This window comes from Danio rerio, chromosome 24 (genome assembly GCF_052040795.2).
Source record: "Danio rerio strain M-AB ecotype USA chromosome 24, GRCz13ab, whole genome shotgun sequence".
NCBI classification, from domain to species: domain Eukaryota; kingdom Metazoa; phylum Chordata; class Actinopteri; order Cypriniformes; family Danionidae; genus Danio; species Danio rerio.
In genome coordinates this window covers 29,920,165-29,940,000 of record NC_141044.1, presented here as the reverse complement: position 1 = coordinate 29,940,000, position 19,836 = coordinate 29,920,165, and the positions used below count along the sequence as shown (strand labels likewise).

The following is a 19,836-nucleotide window of genomic DNA, read 5'->3' as shown; positions in this document are numbered from 1 at the left end:
CCAACTTTAATGTGTGAATATGTTGATTCAGTAAACCTCAAACTGCAACACAAATTATGACAATCAAATCTGAGCTTTCAAGTAAAGGAACCAACCATAATTATTCAAATATGTACTGCAGCATTACAAATTGTGAAGTTGAATGACTACATTACCCCCTATGCTAAAAAATCTTTCAGATGGGGAGCTAATGGCTGGGATGCACAAGAAAAGAAACCAAAAAGCTTTTTAATTTATAATCTCCTCACATGCGTTGTTATTTTGACCTTAAGTGACATGCGTGTTAAAACTAAAAAGCACTGCAGTGTTTGGATACGCTGTAATTGTCTGAGGTAATTAATCCACCTTTATTACTGAAATGTGTATATTCCATACAAAGTGTGAATATTGGTTAGTTCTACTTGCAAGACAATTACGCTCACGACATTTGGAAAAGTTTAGATGTTTTCAACTAGGTGTGGCTGGAAAATGTGCATGGTTCACATGCACGTCACTCCCATACATGCAACGTGCAAGTCGCGCGCCTCCATTGGAAATGACAAATTTACACTCTAAGCTTATTGGCATTACTTCCAAGGCGTGCTCAGCAGCTACATTTTAATACAACTGTAGCCTTCATACTGAAACTACATACCAAATCTTTTTTCTTCGACATTGACAATGGTTTATGGTCAATAAATATCGATACTGATTTTATCGCCCAGCCCTATATTCAGTGTGCTTTCCTTGCATTATTTTTATGATACATCAAATTTTAGCATACACTTATCCATCCATTTTTTTCTGTAACTAAAATGTTCAACATATTTGTTTTGGGATTCTGCTTCTTCAGAGCATACTTTGAAATGTTGCCATGTCAACTTTTTCAAGTGATGCTTAAAGTGTCTTTGAATTCAATTCATGATGTTAATAAAGTGGGAACATGCAAGTTTTTTTTAAATGTAGGGCCTTTTTTACTCTTAGATAAAAGGATTTGTTTATATTTAAATTGGGTTTAAGATAATTACAAGTCTTATTTATGTGTTTTTAATGTAGTAAGATTTGTCAACACTAATGCCGAGTTCAGACTTTACGATTTTCAAAGCAGTCGCATCACAGATGTTTTCACACTGCATGACTATCTGGGGTAGCGTTCCATTGCTGCTGTGTTTACACTGCAAGATGGATCAGTGATAGGGGCTTTCACACTGCATGACTTTACTATAGGAGAATTGCTGACAACTTTGTCTTGCTCCACAAACTATGTCTCACAACCAAACACACATGGGAAGTAACATGGAAACAACGCAAGGTCACAGTATATATTTTGTTATTAACTGTATTATGAGAAAGAAGCCTTTAGTAGCGTAGAATATGTACTTATTTTGTTCAAGTAGTGGTGTGAACATACACTGGTCTCACGGTTCGGTTACGATTATCATGCCATCGATTCGGTTTAATTCGTTATCTCGGTGCATCACGATGCATTACCAATGCTTTCCATACAGAGTTTTATATTTTCTTCAGAGCGCAGCAATTCTTGTATTAAAATGTATATATTTATACACTATTTGTAATACAATTTTTGTTTTTTTGTCAAACAGTCAGATATATAAACTGTGCCTTTAAAAAACACAAGCATTTATAGCAAATAAACAAATATAAATATCCCGCTCACTTTCTGAGCCTTGTCTTGCAAATTCTTTCTTACACCCTCTATGATTGGTCACATGCTCAACAGAAAGGGCTGCGACTGGCTCTTACGCGCTGCAGTGTCAAAAACTCTGCAGGCATGTGCTTGTGTCTGGATCCAGAAGTATTGCTAAAACAGCCGAGAGGATTGGAAAAGTGACGCCAGCAGGTCAATTGGGCCACAGTGAGAAAGAAAGAAAGAAAGAAAGAAATGGAGTTTACTTACATTCTCTTAATCGCAGTGAAATAGGGGCTTCTGCTGTGTCAGTGAAAGACTGTCCAGAAAACACACACACAGTGAAATTGTGTACAGTTTTTGTGGTTTTAAGTAGTTGAAGTGTTGTAAATACTGTCGATCGCCTCCCTCGCCATAGTAAGCTACGGCGACATGGCACATATCAGATAAATGACGTCAGTACATAACCGGTTATGATTTTTACTGAATTGTCCGCATCTGCATCGCGGTGCACCAAAGAAACAATTAATTTTGACACCCCTAGCTGGAAGGAATTTAGCAGTTTCTTTAAACTTTTTTTCTTTTTTGACTTTTTTCGACGGTTGTGGTATTGCTCACATGACATGTCAAACAGACATGGGTGCTCCTGCCAAATTTACACTAGTTTTTCCTCCATTTCTTGGGTTCAAATAGACCGAAAATAAGCTCTTTTGACTTCTGAAATGTTAAAGACATTTGAACGCTGTTTAGGACACCACTGAACACTACTGAATGCCCATTGTGTTCACCAAAAATGACTGTGATTGGCCGTGAAGGTCATGGGTTTACCACTCTTCATTGTAGGGTTGCACAATATTGCAATTCGATACCAATCGATAATGAAATTCTAAAAACGTCCATTTCCTGCTAACATTTGAGTAAAACACAGCTGATTTACTATTGTGTTCATGTGCTCAACAGAAATGACGGATTGGCTGTAAAGCAACCACAGATACAGGGACACTGGAGCTTTTCAAAGCCACTTTGATCAGCTGGTTTGTTTATATGCTGACGTATGAGCGATTCGCTTATGAATCATGGCTTTAAAAACGCTCCAGTGTCCAATCACAATCATTTCTATTGAGCATGTGAACACAATGGCAAATCAAAGCTGTTTAAGAATGCTCGACAGTGTTTAAATGTTCACAAGAAATGGACGTTTTTAAAATATCAGTACCGATTGGAATTAAATTCCTGTATCGTGAGTGACAACCCGACTTCACTACTATTAAACACTTGGTGAAGAGTGGTGCACTGATGACCTTCACGGGCAATCACAGTCACTTCCGTTGAGCATGTGAACTTAATAACGTGCTGCGTTTTTCAGAAGTTAATTTGAATGCAGTTGTTGCTCTTGTAAATTGCTGATCTGTGCGCATAAAACATGATTAGGCACTCAAAAGTGAACTGACTAAATCAGCTGCAGTGTAGTCATTTATATCTGCAGTCTTATTTTAAACCTGTAAAAAAAAAAAGCAGCTTGTTTTGTGTGTTCCTGAAAAGACATGAGGGTGAGCACATGGTGACTGAGATTTTCGTTTCGCGAGAACTCTCCCTTTATTCCTGGCTTTTCTTGCAGCACGAGATTAATTGCATAGGGATTAACAAGAAATGTAATTACTAGTGTTGCATTACTGTATTGGCCCGGTCAATGGGTTTAACTTCCCCTCTCAGGTATATTGTTTATCAAACGCTCTGTTCTTTGCTTAGCTTTTCTGTCATTCAGCACGGCATGTCTAAACACGCTCTGGTCTCCAATGGTCTTTCAGGAGATCCTTTGAAGACGCTTCCAGTTCTAATACAAACAGCACGGTCACATGGCTCTGTATTATAGGGGTTTGTTTACAGTCTGTCCATTGGAGAGCTCAGATTAGTTTAGTTCAGTTGCTCACAGTGTACATGTATATTTCAGGGCTTTCTGCTTTGCTGTTATATTTTAATAAGTAAGTTTTCTTTAATAAGTCAGTTTTCCTTGCGTTTTTTTATTTTTGGTTTGTCATATTAACAATATTTACAGTACACTTTTGGTATAAAGAGCATTTAAGGGGTATTTTGCCCAAAAACTATAATTCTGTCATTTACTTACTTTTTTTTACTTGGAATTTATTTTCTATTTTATTTTTTTTTTCAAAACGGTTTGATTTTCTTATTTTCTTTTGAACTGGAAACCTGTAACCATTGACTTCCATAGGATTGCTTTTCATACGATGAAAGTAGGGATGCACCAATACCATTTTTTTGATCCGATCCCAAAATTCAGAGTATTGACCGATACAGATCCGATACTGTGTAATTTTTAAAAGATTTTTTAAAGCATAATACAGGTTCTATAGTTCTAGTGATAAGCAAGTAATATATCTTCTTTAGTAAAAATAGCAAATCTATAGGCCTATTGTTTATGACAGACGGCACAATCTAACATGATGCTTGCTGTAAGCGAGGCTACATTATTTGAGCATTCGTTATGACATTGATCTGTTGTGGTCCAGCTTATATTTCCTTTTTTAATATTTAGATTTTTCTTTGAAATCTGTAATATGCTACCACTATTGACCCTAATCAATGGTAGAATAACCAGCCATTTAGCAAAGCCTGCTATTTTCATTGTAGCTCGTATGTTGGGTGGTCTTGGCTTTTGGATGTCACCGGAGAGGAAGTGATTAACAGAGAATTGAAGGAATGAAACCTGATAATATGAAGATATGGGAGAAAGAAAAAAGCAAACAAACAACACAAGCACGTAACAATCTTATAGCACTTTGAGTTTCGCTAGTTATTAGTTATTATTATTTGTGTTCAACTAAAGAAATAAAGTCATAATAGTTAAAGAGACCATATTATATATGAAATAGGGTCATATTTTGGTTGTAAGGGTCTCCAGCAACAGTCTAATATGCATGCAAGGGCAAAAAAAACTTTCATGGTCTTATAATCTACATTTATTTTTACCTAATTATCCCAGCGACTCCCATATTAATCGTCCAGTGATTCATTTGTTCCCAAACCCCTCCTTAGCGCGAAGCTAATCTGCGCTGATTGGACCGACAACGGCCTGTTGCGAATGGTCGACACTGACAGCCTTTAGTGGAGACAGAGTGAAATGCCCAGCAGCTAATCAACAATCCAAAAGTAGTCACAGTGCATACACGCTTCATAGTGTAAGGCGTGGATTTTGGCTGCCAGTAGGTGAATGTAAATACAGACAATGGAATTAAAAATACAGACGACTAACTATTATATTGAGCAAAAACTCCAAGAACTGGCGAGGAGATCTCCTAGCTTGTCACACCCTGCTCTTTTCACACACACTCACACACACATTGCTTTTATTTTCGGACAACAACGCACACACACACACACACACACACACACATAAACACACATAAACCTCCTCCTCGGACGACAATGCACATACACACACACGCACATACACAAACATAACCCTCCTCCTCGGATGACAACACACACACATTACCCTTCTCCATGGAGGTCCATAAACAAAGCGGCACGCGTCGAGTTTTTAACATGGCTTTACACGCGATATGAGAATATAGCGAGTTAAACTGATACAGTACACGCGGTTGTAAGTAACAAATCACAACTAAAGCTAGAGTAAACGAGGCAACAACTTTAATCGCACGTACTTGCACTTGAGAAATGGAGGAAGAAACCGATCCAAGTTCTGACATAGTCCATCAGTAGTCTTTACTGATCCTTTCTTTAACAAACGGCCGATAAAGTATTCTTTTTAGCATGTACTGTAGTTTCCAGAAGCACTCGAACTTCTCAAGGCTGGGCTATAATGCTGAGGTTTCATCTTTGGGTAGAGACTCAATAATATCCATCTGCAGTGTGACTTCAATGGACCGGCGGCATGTTTGTGTGTGTGGGTTTCTGTGTTAGAGGGCGGGCCGCAGGTTTCAAATCTCCTGGGTTTGCGCGTGTGCGTGAATAACTTCGTTGTCACTTCATGGCGAAACACCTAATGACTCGTTATCAAGAAGACTCGTTTGAAGCACTATGATTTGACTCTTTTATAGCTGAATCAACAGTTTTAAACACTGTACACTTACAGATTTAAGCCTTAGCTGGATATTTCACGTCACTTAGAGCTGTGTTACACACTACATGGAAGGTCATTTTAAAAAAAAACCATAATATGGGCTCTTTAAGAAACCCCTTGAAGGAGAGTAAACAGTGAGTAATTTTTCCTTATTTGGATTTTTTTTTTCTTGCTAAAAGTCTTAGTCTTTTTTTTTTTTTTTTTTTTTTTTTTTTTTAAAGAGGAACTTCCATGTACAAAGTTCCTATTTTCACCCCAATGTCTAATGACAAGGCTAACATTCAGCACTTCAGTGGTGGCTTGCAAATAGACCCCTTCCGTAGCGGTGTTTTCAACAGATCAAATGAAAGGGCCCCTCTCTGAAAGTGGACCACTTAACTTATGGCCCTTATTAGATTGACCTTGAAAAATGCTACAGGTGGGATTTAGGCTGTGTTTACACTAGTGCCTTTTTGTTTTAAAATGGAATTTTTGAATGAAGACGCTTCTTGTCCAGACAGGCATTTTTACAGCATTTTAGATATTTTAGTTTTGTTACCAGAAGTTCGCGTTTCCGTCTATGTACAGTGAAATGGAGTGCCAGTGTTTCCTAACTAAAACGGGGTCTGTAGCATTTTCAAAATACTCAGTTTTTACAGGTTGAAGGTGCCGGAGTAGTGTGGATGCCAGATGTAACCATAACAAAACATATGCCTTTCAAACCAAAAACACATTAGTGTAAACGCCACCAGGAAACTGTAGTGTGACTGAGACATGCTAATAACTACAGCACTAATTATCACAAAACACTGAGCACACATACTCTACATTATCTCCATGTTTTCTTTACTCTAATGAAAAGTATTTCATGCGTTTTTGACATTTATTTACACAGAAATGGCATTTTGTGGTTTTAAAAAAAAAAAAGGTTTTTAAAAGTGCATCTCCATGCAAAAACCTGGTTTATGAAACCGACATCCTGCACAAAAAATTGATCAATTTGAAATAACTGTAAAGATTATATTAACACTGAAGAATTATTATTATTCCCAATCAATAATAATATTAAAGAATAATTATGGTACAGAAATATTAAACCTTTTTTCTTTTTTAATATATTAAAACCTGTTAACTAATTTAAGTTAAGGTATATTTAAATTATATAGTGGCTGTTAAATCAGCTCTCCAGATTTTTAGGTCTACTATTTAATATCTATATATTTAATATTGGTTAACTAGAGTTCTTGTTATATATGGTAGAATTGACAGCAGGTATGTTCGGCAATACAACATGCCCTGAGAGCATGCATGGGCCAAACCCTCATGTCTGCAAATGTGTACTTGTACATTTCCGCCTTGTGAAGTGTTATGTAAATTCACAAGCGTTCTTTTGGCTAATCTGGGACATCTCAAACATGTAATTCATTCTCATGGTAACTTTTTTTTTACACATTTTGCCTAGTATTTGATTATAAATTGACTATTTATAATAATTTTTGGATGGACCTGAAAACAGCTTTGAAGGTGCATGTTTTTAAAATGTAAACCTTTATCATCTGTATAAACGTGATGCCATCTTGATTGTTTGACAGTGCTCAATAGAATAATGTGTTGTGTTACTTTACAAAGTGACATTCCTAACTACTGGCTTGACAGGAACACAATACAAGGTCATTTTTACTGTTCTGTAAATACATGAACGCTTACTCATGTAGTACATGGTTGTCAAGTAAACGTACCCTAACATCAAATTTAAGCCATAAAAAAAAAAAAAAATTAATAATTTACAAATAATTTGGGGTCAGTAACAAGATTTCTTGAGGTTTTTATTTTATTTCTTGAGGTATTAAATTGATCCATTTCAGATAAAGTGTATGGGTCAGTGACAAATAAGGGGAAATGAGAAAAAAATATTTTAAAAGGTTGATTTAACAGCATTCGTCAGGTATTTTAAAATGTAGATGGTATTTCTGTTGATTTAATGTCATTAAAATTAACATTTGCATCATTTTATTTTACAAAGGTTAAGACTGAATGTACCTGAAATGGTGTAACTGGCAAAAAATGTAAAATACTAAATAATTTACTCCTAGATGTCATGCAAGTATTTGTTCCCTAAATTGATTATAATATTTAATACAGTTGTGCTATATTTACCTTTATTTACTATTAAATTTGTCTAATGTAGAATTATGCCAAACTAGCTATTATGATGTTTTATTGAGAATTTGGCCTTTTTTTTTTTTAAACAAGATCAACTATTTGGTACCTTTTTTTGGTCACTTAAAAATTATCTTAACATTAATTAAAAATAAAAGATTACACTTGATTGTCAAATTAGATAAAGTATGCAAGTAATTTGCTTATTTATTTGGAAAATGTAAACTTTTTGAATTGAATTAATCAAAACAAAAAATAAATAAATAAAAATAAAACTAATAAAAATCAGCGTCACATTATTGACCCATAATTACATGACTTTTAACGAATTTTAAAGACTTTTAAAGAATTTTAGAAATGTTTTCCACAAAAATACTAAACCTCAAAAGTGGTTTAAATAATATTTTACAAATCATTTAAAAGCATTTATATACAGTTAAAATTGTATTTTGTTATATATCCTATTATATATTCTATTTCCACAGAGCTTGTTCTCTTTCTGTATTTGGGCTTTTAAAAGACAATACACAAAGAGAAAAGGGCTTACAGTTGGATTATAATTATGTTCTGAGAATTAAAAAAAAAATATATATATATATATATATATATATATATATATATATATATATATATATATATATATATTTATATTTATATAGCTAGCATTTGACAAAGGAGAATTTCCAGAATCTCTCCCAGTTCAGTGCTGGATTTGGCTAAAAAACTCCTCTGACGGACAGCTCTAAGTGTTTTTATTTGTTAAAATTGATCAACTACTCGCACAGTTTCTAACTGTATGTTGTAGTGAGGATGTAAAAAAGGATGTAAACAATGGGAAATACTGTTTTGCACTGCTAACAATTTAGCTACAAATTCATATTTATCAGCTGTAAACACCCACAATCTTCAGCAGCGCTGCAGTGTCTCTCTCCGTGCGTTCTACATCTCGAATAACAAATTTGCAAAAGATACGTGAGCGTTTTATATTACTTACACATGCTTGTTCCGAATATATGTGAAAACACTTGTCGGATTTCATTTTAGAGAGCAGGCGTGAGCTGTGTGCTCTTCATTTCTGTCTGATTCAGGCAGCTAATGCTGCTAACAGCTGCTCTGACTGGACTGTTTACACAGCGCAAAAACTCATGCTTGTAGGGGAGTGACATGGAGCCAATGCGCAAATCATAACACATTATGTTAGCGGACCAATCAGAGCCTCTTGTAGGCGGGCCTTTCAGAGGAATTAGGAAATATGGCCGTCGTTTTCATGTTAGCTGGGTATAGTCAAAGTAAGATATATGAAAAGATAACGTGATTTTTTTACAAGTGAAGCATGAGCACACATTGCTTATAAACACAACCAAGCCTTAAAATGCACTCTGGACCACCTCTTTAAATAAAACCACCATTGTTTACAGTTTGCCTTTTTACTGTTACATTTTTATTTTTTATTTTTTAAATTGTAGATCATCTCTGGCTGTAAAGCCTGGTTCGAAATTCTTTAAAATCCCCATAGAGAATTTGAAGGTGAATAATACAATGTTTGCCAATGTACTTTGTCAATGTTAGCCTAATGCCCGAGGTGTCATCGTTTTCATGAGAAACTTGCAACTTGAAAAACAGTCTGACTCATTGTGATATTTTCCTGTAATAGTTGAAGGAGCTGAAATAATGGCATTTCTTATAAACACCTTAAGTGAAAAGTGCACGTCACATTCCGTCTTATCTCTAAGCAAAATCTGTCGCTCTCGTTTTGCGCAGCAGTTTTTACCCCATGCCTTTCCATCTTTACGAGTGTCTTACAGAGGCAAAGCATTGTGTTTGAGAGGCCAAACGTCTCAAAACATTCCCAAAATAGACAAGCATGGGCATATGCATTCTTCCTCACCCCAGTGCATGAATTATACATTGCTCTGTGAGGATTCACAGTCTTGTGTCAGGCAAATGCACTGACGAAGTGTTACATAAGACTGATACAGAAGTGTTTATTTAAAAAAAAAAAAAAAAACAGGAAGAGGCTGTTCCTGCAGGTACAGTGATGGGGCTTGTGTGTAATTTGGGGAAATTTGTGTTCCTTTGGGTCTCAGAGATTAATGGGGGTTTCCGCTCGCATCCGGCAACAGTGGCGTTGAAGGTCTCCGTTCGCAACGCTGACCTAATTCTTCCTCCGCTCATTCTGTGGCTGGGTGTTAAAAGTCACGCTTGGTTTTAAAGAATCTGAGTTGACTGCTAGTACTGTGTCCTTTCACTTTTAGCCATGCTTATAATTCATGGTTTTGATGTGTTTGTTTTAGATTGGGTTTGTTTATACACTTTAAAACCCAACAGTCAACTTTATCAAATGAAATGAGTGTAGTCAACTTAAAATTTACAGGAAGTTAATTCTACTTTGAAAAGAGTTTTGAACGCCTTGTTGATGGTACTAAGTTAATTAAATAACTCATCACTTCAACTTAAATGGTGTAAGTTCACAGTACTCATATAGATTAGTTTTAAAGGGTTTGTAGCAATTGGTTTCCTCAAACGGTTTTAGTTGCCTTATTGAGTTTTACAGTACTCAGTTGATTTGAGTTCTCTTCATTTATTGGGTTTTACTGTGCTCAAATTGCTTCATTCACTCAACTGGATTAGGTTCACAGTCCTCATTAGGATTTGTTTTTGAACTTAAATGTTTTGTAGCAATCGGTTTCCTCAAATTGTTTGAGTTACCTTAACTTTTTGGGGTTTTACAGTGTACTTTTATTTAAAGTTTTTCACATTTTATAGAACAAATCTTAAACCCACTCTATCTCAGTAAATAACAATATACATATGGAAAATATAAATGCATAAGCAACTGTACACCCACAACTGTACAGATACTTAATAGGCATGCAACGATGCACAGGTTACACTATTAACCACGCTTTAATTCGTCACGGTTAATAAAAATTTCTGCACTGAACAAAACTGCAACAACTAAACAAAATTATGCCAACTGTGAGCTAGTTTACATTTCTGAGCTTGTACACCGAGACTACTAACCTCGCACATGTTGTATGAATGAACACCTTGAATATCCCATTCAACTACTTTACATTCATCTAAAAGAAGCTGAATTCATCATTCTTGCTCAATCTTCGTTGATTTTTTTTTTTTAAATGCTGTTATACATTTGTATATTTTTTTATTCGTTAATTCACTGAACCATATTTCAGAAATAAGCCCTTCTGGTCACATGAATGGCAGCTATTGTCAGATTTCCATGGCAACCATGTTTTGCGTATTGTTTTATGTGTCTTGCATTATTTATTGCTTGTGCTCATTTTCATAAGTATCATGCTTGTTGGCACTGACGGTTCAAATAACTGCTTCAGGGATATGAAATGAAAATTAGAGAGTGATTAGATACCATTCTAGATGTTTTATACTCACACCACTACGTAGCCTCATGCTTTTCTGTGACTTTAAATTGAAATGCCACTGTGAAGTTGATGTTATTGTGCTAAAAGCATCTCTGAGCCAGAGATTTACAATAAGATATTTTTGCATGTCACACTGGAACTTATTGTTTAAGAAAAATACATTAGGTGCCATTTTTAGGTAGATTTTTAGAGTTTTTTTTTTGGAAATTAGAGTTTCAAAGCTTGTTTCAAAGCTGTTTTCTGGCTTTAGCTCACTTGACACTGTAATAAGTAGGGTGTTTAATGTGACAAATGCCCTTGCACATGGCTGGACACTTTTCCAGCAGTGTTGCTATTTTGATATTAGTACACAGTTTCTCTATCACAGAGAGGTGTGATATTTTTTTTTTTTTTTTTTTTTTTTTTTGTGTGTGTGCAAAGCATTTGTTGCCTATAGATTGTTCCTCTATATTTGACCACAAGGGCTTAGAATTGGCATGAAGGAGGGGACGTGTCCCCACCAATATCCACCAATTACTGAAATGTCCCTACCAATAATTTAATTGACTTCAAAATAATAAAATAAGGCTTTGTCAACCCTTAAGCCTGGTTTATACTTCTGTGTCAAGTAATCGGCGTGACCCACGGTGTGTGTTTTTTCTGCAATAACACTTCCGAAATGCTAGCGGGCAGTGAGGTGTTTATGTTCCTCTGTCGAGTTTCTTCGCTAGTGTTTTGTTATTTCTGTATGCTTTCTTAATGTACAAGTAGCTCAAACTCACTCATTTTGATGTGCAACAACTTTAACCATAGGGTAAACTTTTCATCTGGAGCTCCTTCATGGGACTTGACACTTGTAAACAGTCGCTTCAACGAACTCGTGCGGCTCTCGGTCCTGCCCACATTCATCAGGACTACCAAGTCAACCAATCACAGAGCTTGTGCTACACTACATTGCGACATGTATTTACACTTTTTGAGAGGTGCATGTCAGCGACTGCTACGGCGAGGGCTATGCATCCACACATAGGCTGCGCTGTAGCATATGTGTGCTTGACGCAGAAGTATAAATCAGCCTTTAGTAATCTACCCTTGAAAAACTCAAAGTTGCTACGAGTTCACCATAATACTATTAACCAAGGCTGTGCAATTCATTGAAATTCACTTTCGATTTTGGCCACCATGATTATGAGCAACTATAATCGGGATAAAACAGTTAAATTGCATCACACAACTCTCTAAAATTCTCTCCATTCATACCTCCTTAAAGCCCAGCTTCAGTAAAATCATGTAAATTGTCTTTTACAGCATGGGACATGTGATTGCTATTTGTATTATTAAGTGTATATTTTGTATTATTGAGTACATTATTCATGTTTTTATAAGTGCAAAACTGAATTTGTGCTGTTCAATGCAGCTTTAAGGATGTATGTCCCCACCAATGATTTATTTACGGTGCGGATGGCCTTCACACAGTCTCAGACCCTTCAAATGGCTGACGCTGACCCTGACGGGCACCTCTCAAAAAATGTAACTACATGTTGCAACGAAGCATAGCACAGGAGCTGTGATTGGGCGGCTTGATAGAGTAATGGGCGAGGCTGAGAGTCACAGGAGAGGAGCAAGCCCGTTATCATGAGTGTTTAACAAGTGTCGAGTCCCATGAAGGAGTTTCAGATGGATACTTTTGTTTTACTTTTATTAAAGTTGTTGCATGTCAGCCAGTTCCCGTATCTGTATTAGCGTGTTTGGAGTATTTGTGCAATAAGTTAGAATAACCGATACATCTGTTGTAAACCAAACACCCACGAAAAAACTTGACACCAAGTTAGCCAGTTAGCGTTTTAAGTATCACTGTCAAAGCAACACAATTAAAATTGTGCTTTGTTTTGGTGACTGTCGCTTTAAATACATATGAGATTGTGCTCTTTTTCAACAGAGGGTGGAGCTATAAATGCTTGTGTGTCACTTTAACGGCAGATTCAAACTAATGGTGGATGGCTGCTTCTCATTTAGGGCTGTCTATGCTAATAAGAGAGCAATCATCAGTTATGGGCGGGGCTTTCCCCCTCTGATGACACGTACAAATAGTGAATGTCAATCAAAGTGTTTCTGAAGACTGCACTGTAAAAAATTTTAAGCCAGTTCAACAAAAAAAATCTTAGTACTAATTTCCTTCTGTTTTTTCTTGTTTACTCAACTTTTGAAAACATCAGCTACACTGACTGAAAATAATTTGTCAGTGAAACAAAAAATGTCTAGTTGAGTCAACTTAACATTAGTAGTTTTCTGGAAACCTGCACCTGCAGCACAACAAATATTTTTAAGTTGTGCAAACTGAACATTTCTTGTCTGCAGGACTGAAATGACAGAAGTTGAGTGAACAAGAAAATACAAAAGGAAATTAGTACTAAGAAATTATATGTTACCAGAGCAAAAGTTGTGTTAACTGAACATTTCTTGTCTGGATGGCCAAAAATGACAGAAGTTGAGAGAACAAGAAAATACAAAAGGAAATTAGTACTAAGAAATTATATGTTATCCGAGCAAACACACATGGCTCTGTTTTTTTAAGTTCTGCTGACTGAACATTTCTTGTCTGAATGGTCTGAAACTACAGAAGTTAAATGAACCAAAAAAATACAATTGGAAATTAGTACTAATAAATAAAATGTTATCGGAGTAAACACACATGGCAAAAAAAGACATACATTTTACCAAAATATTCATTTTCTTGCGGTTCTTCACTAAAGTACAAAAACGAGGTAGTGTATCTGTAAAAAAAAAAAAAAAAAAAAAAAAAAAACACAAACACTAAGTCAAATTAATCACATGAAAAGGAAACACAATTATATTAAATATATAACAATTACAGCACATCTCTGAGACTACCTAACACTATCAATTTTAATAACCTTAGAATATCCCATAAATTATTCACAACACCCTGCTGAAAAAACAGCGTAAGCTGGTAAGGTATGTTTTGATGCTGGTCTCAATGCTGGTTTTGCTTGTCTCAATGCTGGTCTTGCTGGTTTCAGTGCTGGTTTTGCTGGTCTAAGTGCTGCTCCTGACCAGCATTGAGACCAGCAAGACCAACATTGAAACCAGCATTAGGACCAGCAAAACCAACATTAAGACCAGCAAAACCAGCATTAAAACAAGCAAGACCAGCATACCAGCATCAAAAGATATACCTTCCCAGCATATGCTGTTTTTTTTTTTGTTTTTTTTTAGCAGGGCAATTAGAGCAATCAATCTGAATTACTAGTTGCCTTGAGATATAAATCTTAGTATTTGTTGTAATTCATTTCAAAATCTATACTTGCATAATTACATGTTTTGTGCTAGTACCTTGGCTGGTCATGGATAAATATGATATTAAAACTGCCAGTAAAGGATCTTACTTTAGTAATAAGTGTTCCACTGTATACACCTTCAGTTCAAAATGAACGATTTATTACTATTATTTTGGTTTTGATTTGATTTTGTTTGCTTAATATAATAATAAGCAGTTGGAATATACGCGCTGTCACTTTAAGAGCCACCCTAGATAGTAAAATACACTTGGACCAGTTCCAGCTAGATTCGCTGCCGCATCCGAGCCAGAATCGGCCCGTGAGTAATGTGCGCTGCAGCCCGGAGCTGGCGCAACTCAATATACCTTGATATAAAACCTTTTGGTATTATATTGGTACTTGATACATGGTATTACAACCATTTGCATTTATATACCAGCAAACGCAGGCTATAATGTAAAGGCAAAGTGTAGGCACTGCGTTCAACCTTTGAATAAAATGCAAACAGCATACATATCCAATAACAAAAATTATCAAACAAAGGACAAAATAAATAATAATAAACATTTATTGATTGCAATAAACAAATAATACTAAACTTGAATAAAATATTTTGTAGTGCACAAGTAATAATAAAACTACACAATAAAGACACACAGGAAGATTTAAAGACAAAATCTGAAATTGCACACATACACAGAAGTTTTTAAAACAACCCTGTTTTCCCAATAGACTTGAATTAAAAAATTGTACAAGACACATCTTAAAACAGCTTAATTTTATATAAACCTGAATATAGAAACCAATTTAAGATATAGCAAGAAACATCTTACAAATACCCATGACAATATGTAAAATATACAAGTCAAAAATGTAAAATGAACTGCAGAATTCTTAAGAAACATTTTTAATAAATGTAATAAATAAAACATAATAATACATTTAAATGAGTGAGATGATTATATATATATATATATATAATTTGACTTGTATATCTTTATATATCTTGTGCAATTTGTTATTAATATTTTTATTATATTATGTTAATTAAAAATGTATTAAGATGCTTTTTCAGAATTTAGCATATTGTCATTTTATATATATATATATATATATATATATATATATATATATATATATATATATATATATATATATATATATATATATATATATATATATATATATATAAATTGCAAATAAAAGAAACAAATTACCCAAGTATCAGGGAACATCTTAATACACTTAAAATGTTGTTTAAAAAATAAATTATTGATGTAGACATTTGACACATTAGCTTTCTCTTCTTCCCTCCTTCCTCCAGCCCTGTCAGGAGCACGTTGTAGCCACCTTGTAATGCATTTTTCCACTTCTTTATCAGTGATGTGGTATGGACATTTCTCCTCACTACATCTGTGATTAAAAGATAAACAAACAATTAGTAGTGAAAAGTACAAATGAAAAAAGAAAGATGCTTACTCTCATATAAGTACAACCTAAATGGGACTATATATAGATGTTTTGTTCCTTTGATTAATGATTCAAAGAAATACACAGATGGAACTGCCCCTAATTGTACTGAAATGTATATTTAAAACCAACTTACTGACTAGACAGTCGTAAGGGAGAGTGCATGAAAGGCCACATTTTGGTTTGCCCTGCTCCAGTTAATTTGTTCAGCCAAAAAGTGAGCCAAAAGCTTTCCCGGGACACACCAAACTGCTTAGTGGAAAACACCAATGATTCCAAAGTAGGCTACCTACGAAGCAAAAAAACACATAAATAAATAAATAAACATAAAACATTTAGAAATAAGCAAGAAACTTACCAGTTTCTTCATTTGTTCGGGCTGCTCATTTAGTTGATTTTCAAGTTTTTCCAAATCAAATTGGACAAAGAAAGGTCAAATGTGTTTACATCTGGAATTTCATCACGTCTGTTTTGGTTTTGCTGATTTGTGAGAATCAGGCACAGTTGCTGCTTTATGACGTCAGATGATTTTAAAACTTTTGTCAGTCGTGCTAAAAAAGAAAAATAACAAATTAGTATAAATCAACCTGTTGCTTATTCTCATGCAACTTGTGTAAATACAACAGTGGGTTAGACACTGCTGATATTCTCTAGTTGATCTTTACTTTCTAGCTGCATTAAGCCATTACAAATTTAGTGATGTCTTGAATTCTTACAAAGACATGACGAGTTGCAATAAGTTGTCTTGATCTCCGACTGCACTTGAACAAGGACTGTAAATGTTCATAGGTGTACTGGAATGTACAGCATCTGTGCATCTTGATGGTGTTCTTAAGGATCCTGCCATAGTCATTGGTGGTGATGGTACTTGCGGTGCTGCATCAATTTCTGAAATCTTCATATCAGTTTTTTCTCCAGCCTCTTTGTTCCAAATAATTTTTCTTCATCACGTTCACTATAGTTGTGTCTTTAATGCCCCTTGATCAGATACATTTACAAAACAAAACATTATTTTAGTATAGTGCAGGACACTAGATCAATGACAATGGCAGTGTAATAGATCAATGACATAATGTTGACAGTATGTGTTTAAAATAATTGCAAACAAACCTGTTCTTTCTTTAGGTGTATGACGGGCAATCACCGTCCTCATCTGTCTGCAAGCCAAGCTGAGTCGAGCTTCCTCATGTGTGTCTATAATAAAACATCACATTGTTGTTAACCTCAAAAAGTTAAAATCCTGAAATACTATCAAAGTTAATTAATGGCTATAATACCTATGGTGTAAATAATCAGCACACAGGTTTTATTCAGAGATTCATGCAGAGAGACAGCCTTATGAATCTTAGACATAGATTTGTAAGATGGCCAAGCACATGCATTATTTTGTACCCATGAAGATTAACCTACCATTGTGGAAAATGTTTGATGATGATGATAGCCAATAACAATAAACCATTTCAGCTGTTTGTGAAGCAATTAGTAATGTAAAGTCTGAAAAGCTCAATCTATGTTGAAAATGTATCAGCAGTTTACAGCTTATAATGGACTTTAATCACCCAACTATAACATGCCTATTCACATGTTCATAAGAATGTGCTATTGGTCTCTGTGATGTGCTACAAAATGACCTCACTAACCTTTGTTAAACAAGAACAGTAAGACTTAACCGAAAAAATATTCATTTATACCCATTCATTTAAATCAGAAAGTATAACTGTCAATAACCAAAAAATAAAACCCATCAAAATCTGCTTTAAGAAATTTAGTTTTACATGCGCAAACTACAACTTGAACATAAGATATAATTGATTCACATAGGCTAACACATATAAATTAAAGCACATACTAATATATTTCTCTTAATAATAGAATGATAATTTAAAGAGAACAGTAAACGATCACTGATGCACTGCATGAACAAGTTAAACAATAACTTAACAATAACCTAACACTGTGAAAATGTTTTAAGCATTAAATTCGCAAAGTATACAGTATACAAGCAGCAAAAACCTTACCTTTCTGACCGGAATCCACTGTTTTGAAACGCCAAACTTCTTTTTCTTCTTGTGATCATCATAGCGGTTGGCAACCAGCTTTTGGAACATTACCGCCACCGTCTGGATTGGAGTTGACTCACGCATGTGTTTCTTATGAAACCAAACTTCTGCTTAAAAATACAGTCTGCATGGAAGCGTGCTATCTCGAAAATAAGCGCATTTTACACTGTTTTCCCTAGATGATATATATAATCCATTTATAAATAATATTGTTTTGTTTGCATCTAAACATTGCGACCATCCACACTAAATGTTTTTATTATTTTGTTGCTATTGTACCATATATATTTTCTCAAATTATCATTAAACGTGGAGCTAACAAATTACTAGATAAAATAAGAATTTAATCGGTTGTCATCAGTTACACAAGCCGAGTCCTTATACGAGCCGAGACAGACTCGGGCCAGATAGGGTTAACAGGAATCTGGCCAGTGTTTACAGCTGCATCACAACCGCATGTGCGCGAGCGAGCTGTGGGCCACACTCCGCCCGTATAACACTCGTTGATGCCGAGTCGGAGCCGGAGGCGCCGAAGGGCAGCCGAGCTCGGGCCGATTACTTCCTGCTAGCCGGGGCATGGATATGATTTACGGCAACACAAATATTCATTCACTCTTATCACATAACAAAGAGAGATTATGTGAATAATCACTAAGCGCCGCATCTGCACACATTTTTGCGCGTATATGATGAACATTTAGGAGGACAAATTTAGATGAAGTGTCTTAAACAAAGAACTACAATCTTTGCACACTTACTATTAAGATTGCTCTTCCACGGCTTGCCTCTTTCCCCACCGAAGTACAATGCTTCCAGTTTCTCCCGCCTGAGACGTTGACGTTACGTAAGCGCAACCATCGTAACGAGGGCGTGGTTTAGCTCAGGACAGAATGATGCTATATCGTCCTTTGAGAAACATATTTTTGAGTGCGTGGTTTATTTTTAAATATTGGAATATCAAAGTATGCCTTTCTTTTTTTAAAGGGTAATGAATAAACACGAGATGATAATGTGCGTGCAAGCTTATTTCTGCAAATGTGCACCAAATAAAGTTAAATTGCAAATGAAAAGTTTCAAATAAAGTTACTATAAGTATTGTAGTGTTTTTTGTTGTTTTTAATAACAATGTGAAGAATAACGATATTTATTATTGTATTAATAATAATAATAATAATAATAATAGCATTCTCACTCAGCATTTACTTTTTAATACAAACCATGAAAGGTTCTATACTCATTCATTCATTTTCTTGTTGGCTTAGTCCCTTTATTAATCTGGGGTCGCCACAGCGGAATGAACCGCCAACTTATCCAGCAGGTTTTTACGCAGCGGATGCCCTTCCAGCCCCAACCCATCTCTGGGAAAAGGTTCTATACTGCCATTGATAATTTTTTTAGAATATTTAACATGTTTGAAACCTTTTCAATCAACAAAAGGTTATGCTACTTGTATATTCATTGCATTAAAAAAGTCAGAGATTGACTTAACACAAAAAAACAAGTTGGCAGATGCTTTTTTGAATGAACTAGCAAAGTGTTGCTCACAAAACTCATCTTTTTAACTTAATGAATAAAATCTTTGTTTAAGTTGATTGAATGTGTTAAATGTAGTTGTACAGACTTTTTTACAGATTTTTGCTGAACCAACAAAAAAAATCAAGCAATTTCAACATTTGTCAAGTTGGATTTTTTACAGTGTGTTTTTATCCTGTGTGTTTATTAATAATAGATTTAATACATTTTTACCTTTAAAGGC

At 35.1% G+C, this 19,836-nt stretch overlaps 1 protein-coding gene and 2 long non-coding RNA genes across 19 annotated transcripts in view; 2 read left to right on the top strand and 1 right to left on the bottom strand.

The window, feature by feature from the left end:
* tnikb (TRAF2 and NCK interacting kinase b) overlaps positions 1-19,836 on the top strand; it is a 145,263-nt gene that overhangs the window by 10,370 nt on the left and 115,057 nt on the right. The window lies entirely within an intron of this gene.
* Positions 11,016-14,065, top strand: LOC141380713 (uncharacterized). Its single transcript, XR_015525114.1, has 2 exons — positions 11,016-12,065; positions 12,920-14,065. It is a non-coding gene; the product is annotated as an uncharacterized LOC141380713 (long non-coding RNA).
* LOC110438675 (uncharacterized) lies at positions 16,860-18,894 on the bottom strand. Its single transcript, XR_015525082.1, has 4 exons — positions 18,839-18,894; positions 18,039-18,140; positions 17,131-17,214; positions 16,860-16,998 (listed from the first exon to the last, which is right to left on the bottom strand). It is a non-coding gene; the product is annotated as an uncharacterized LOC110438675 (long non-coding RNA).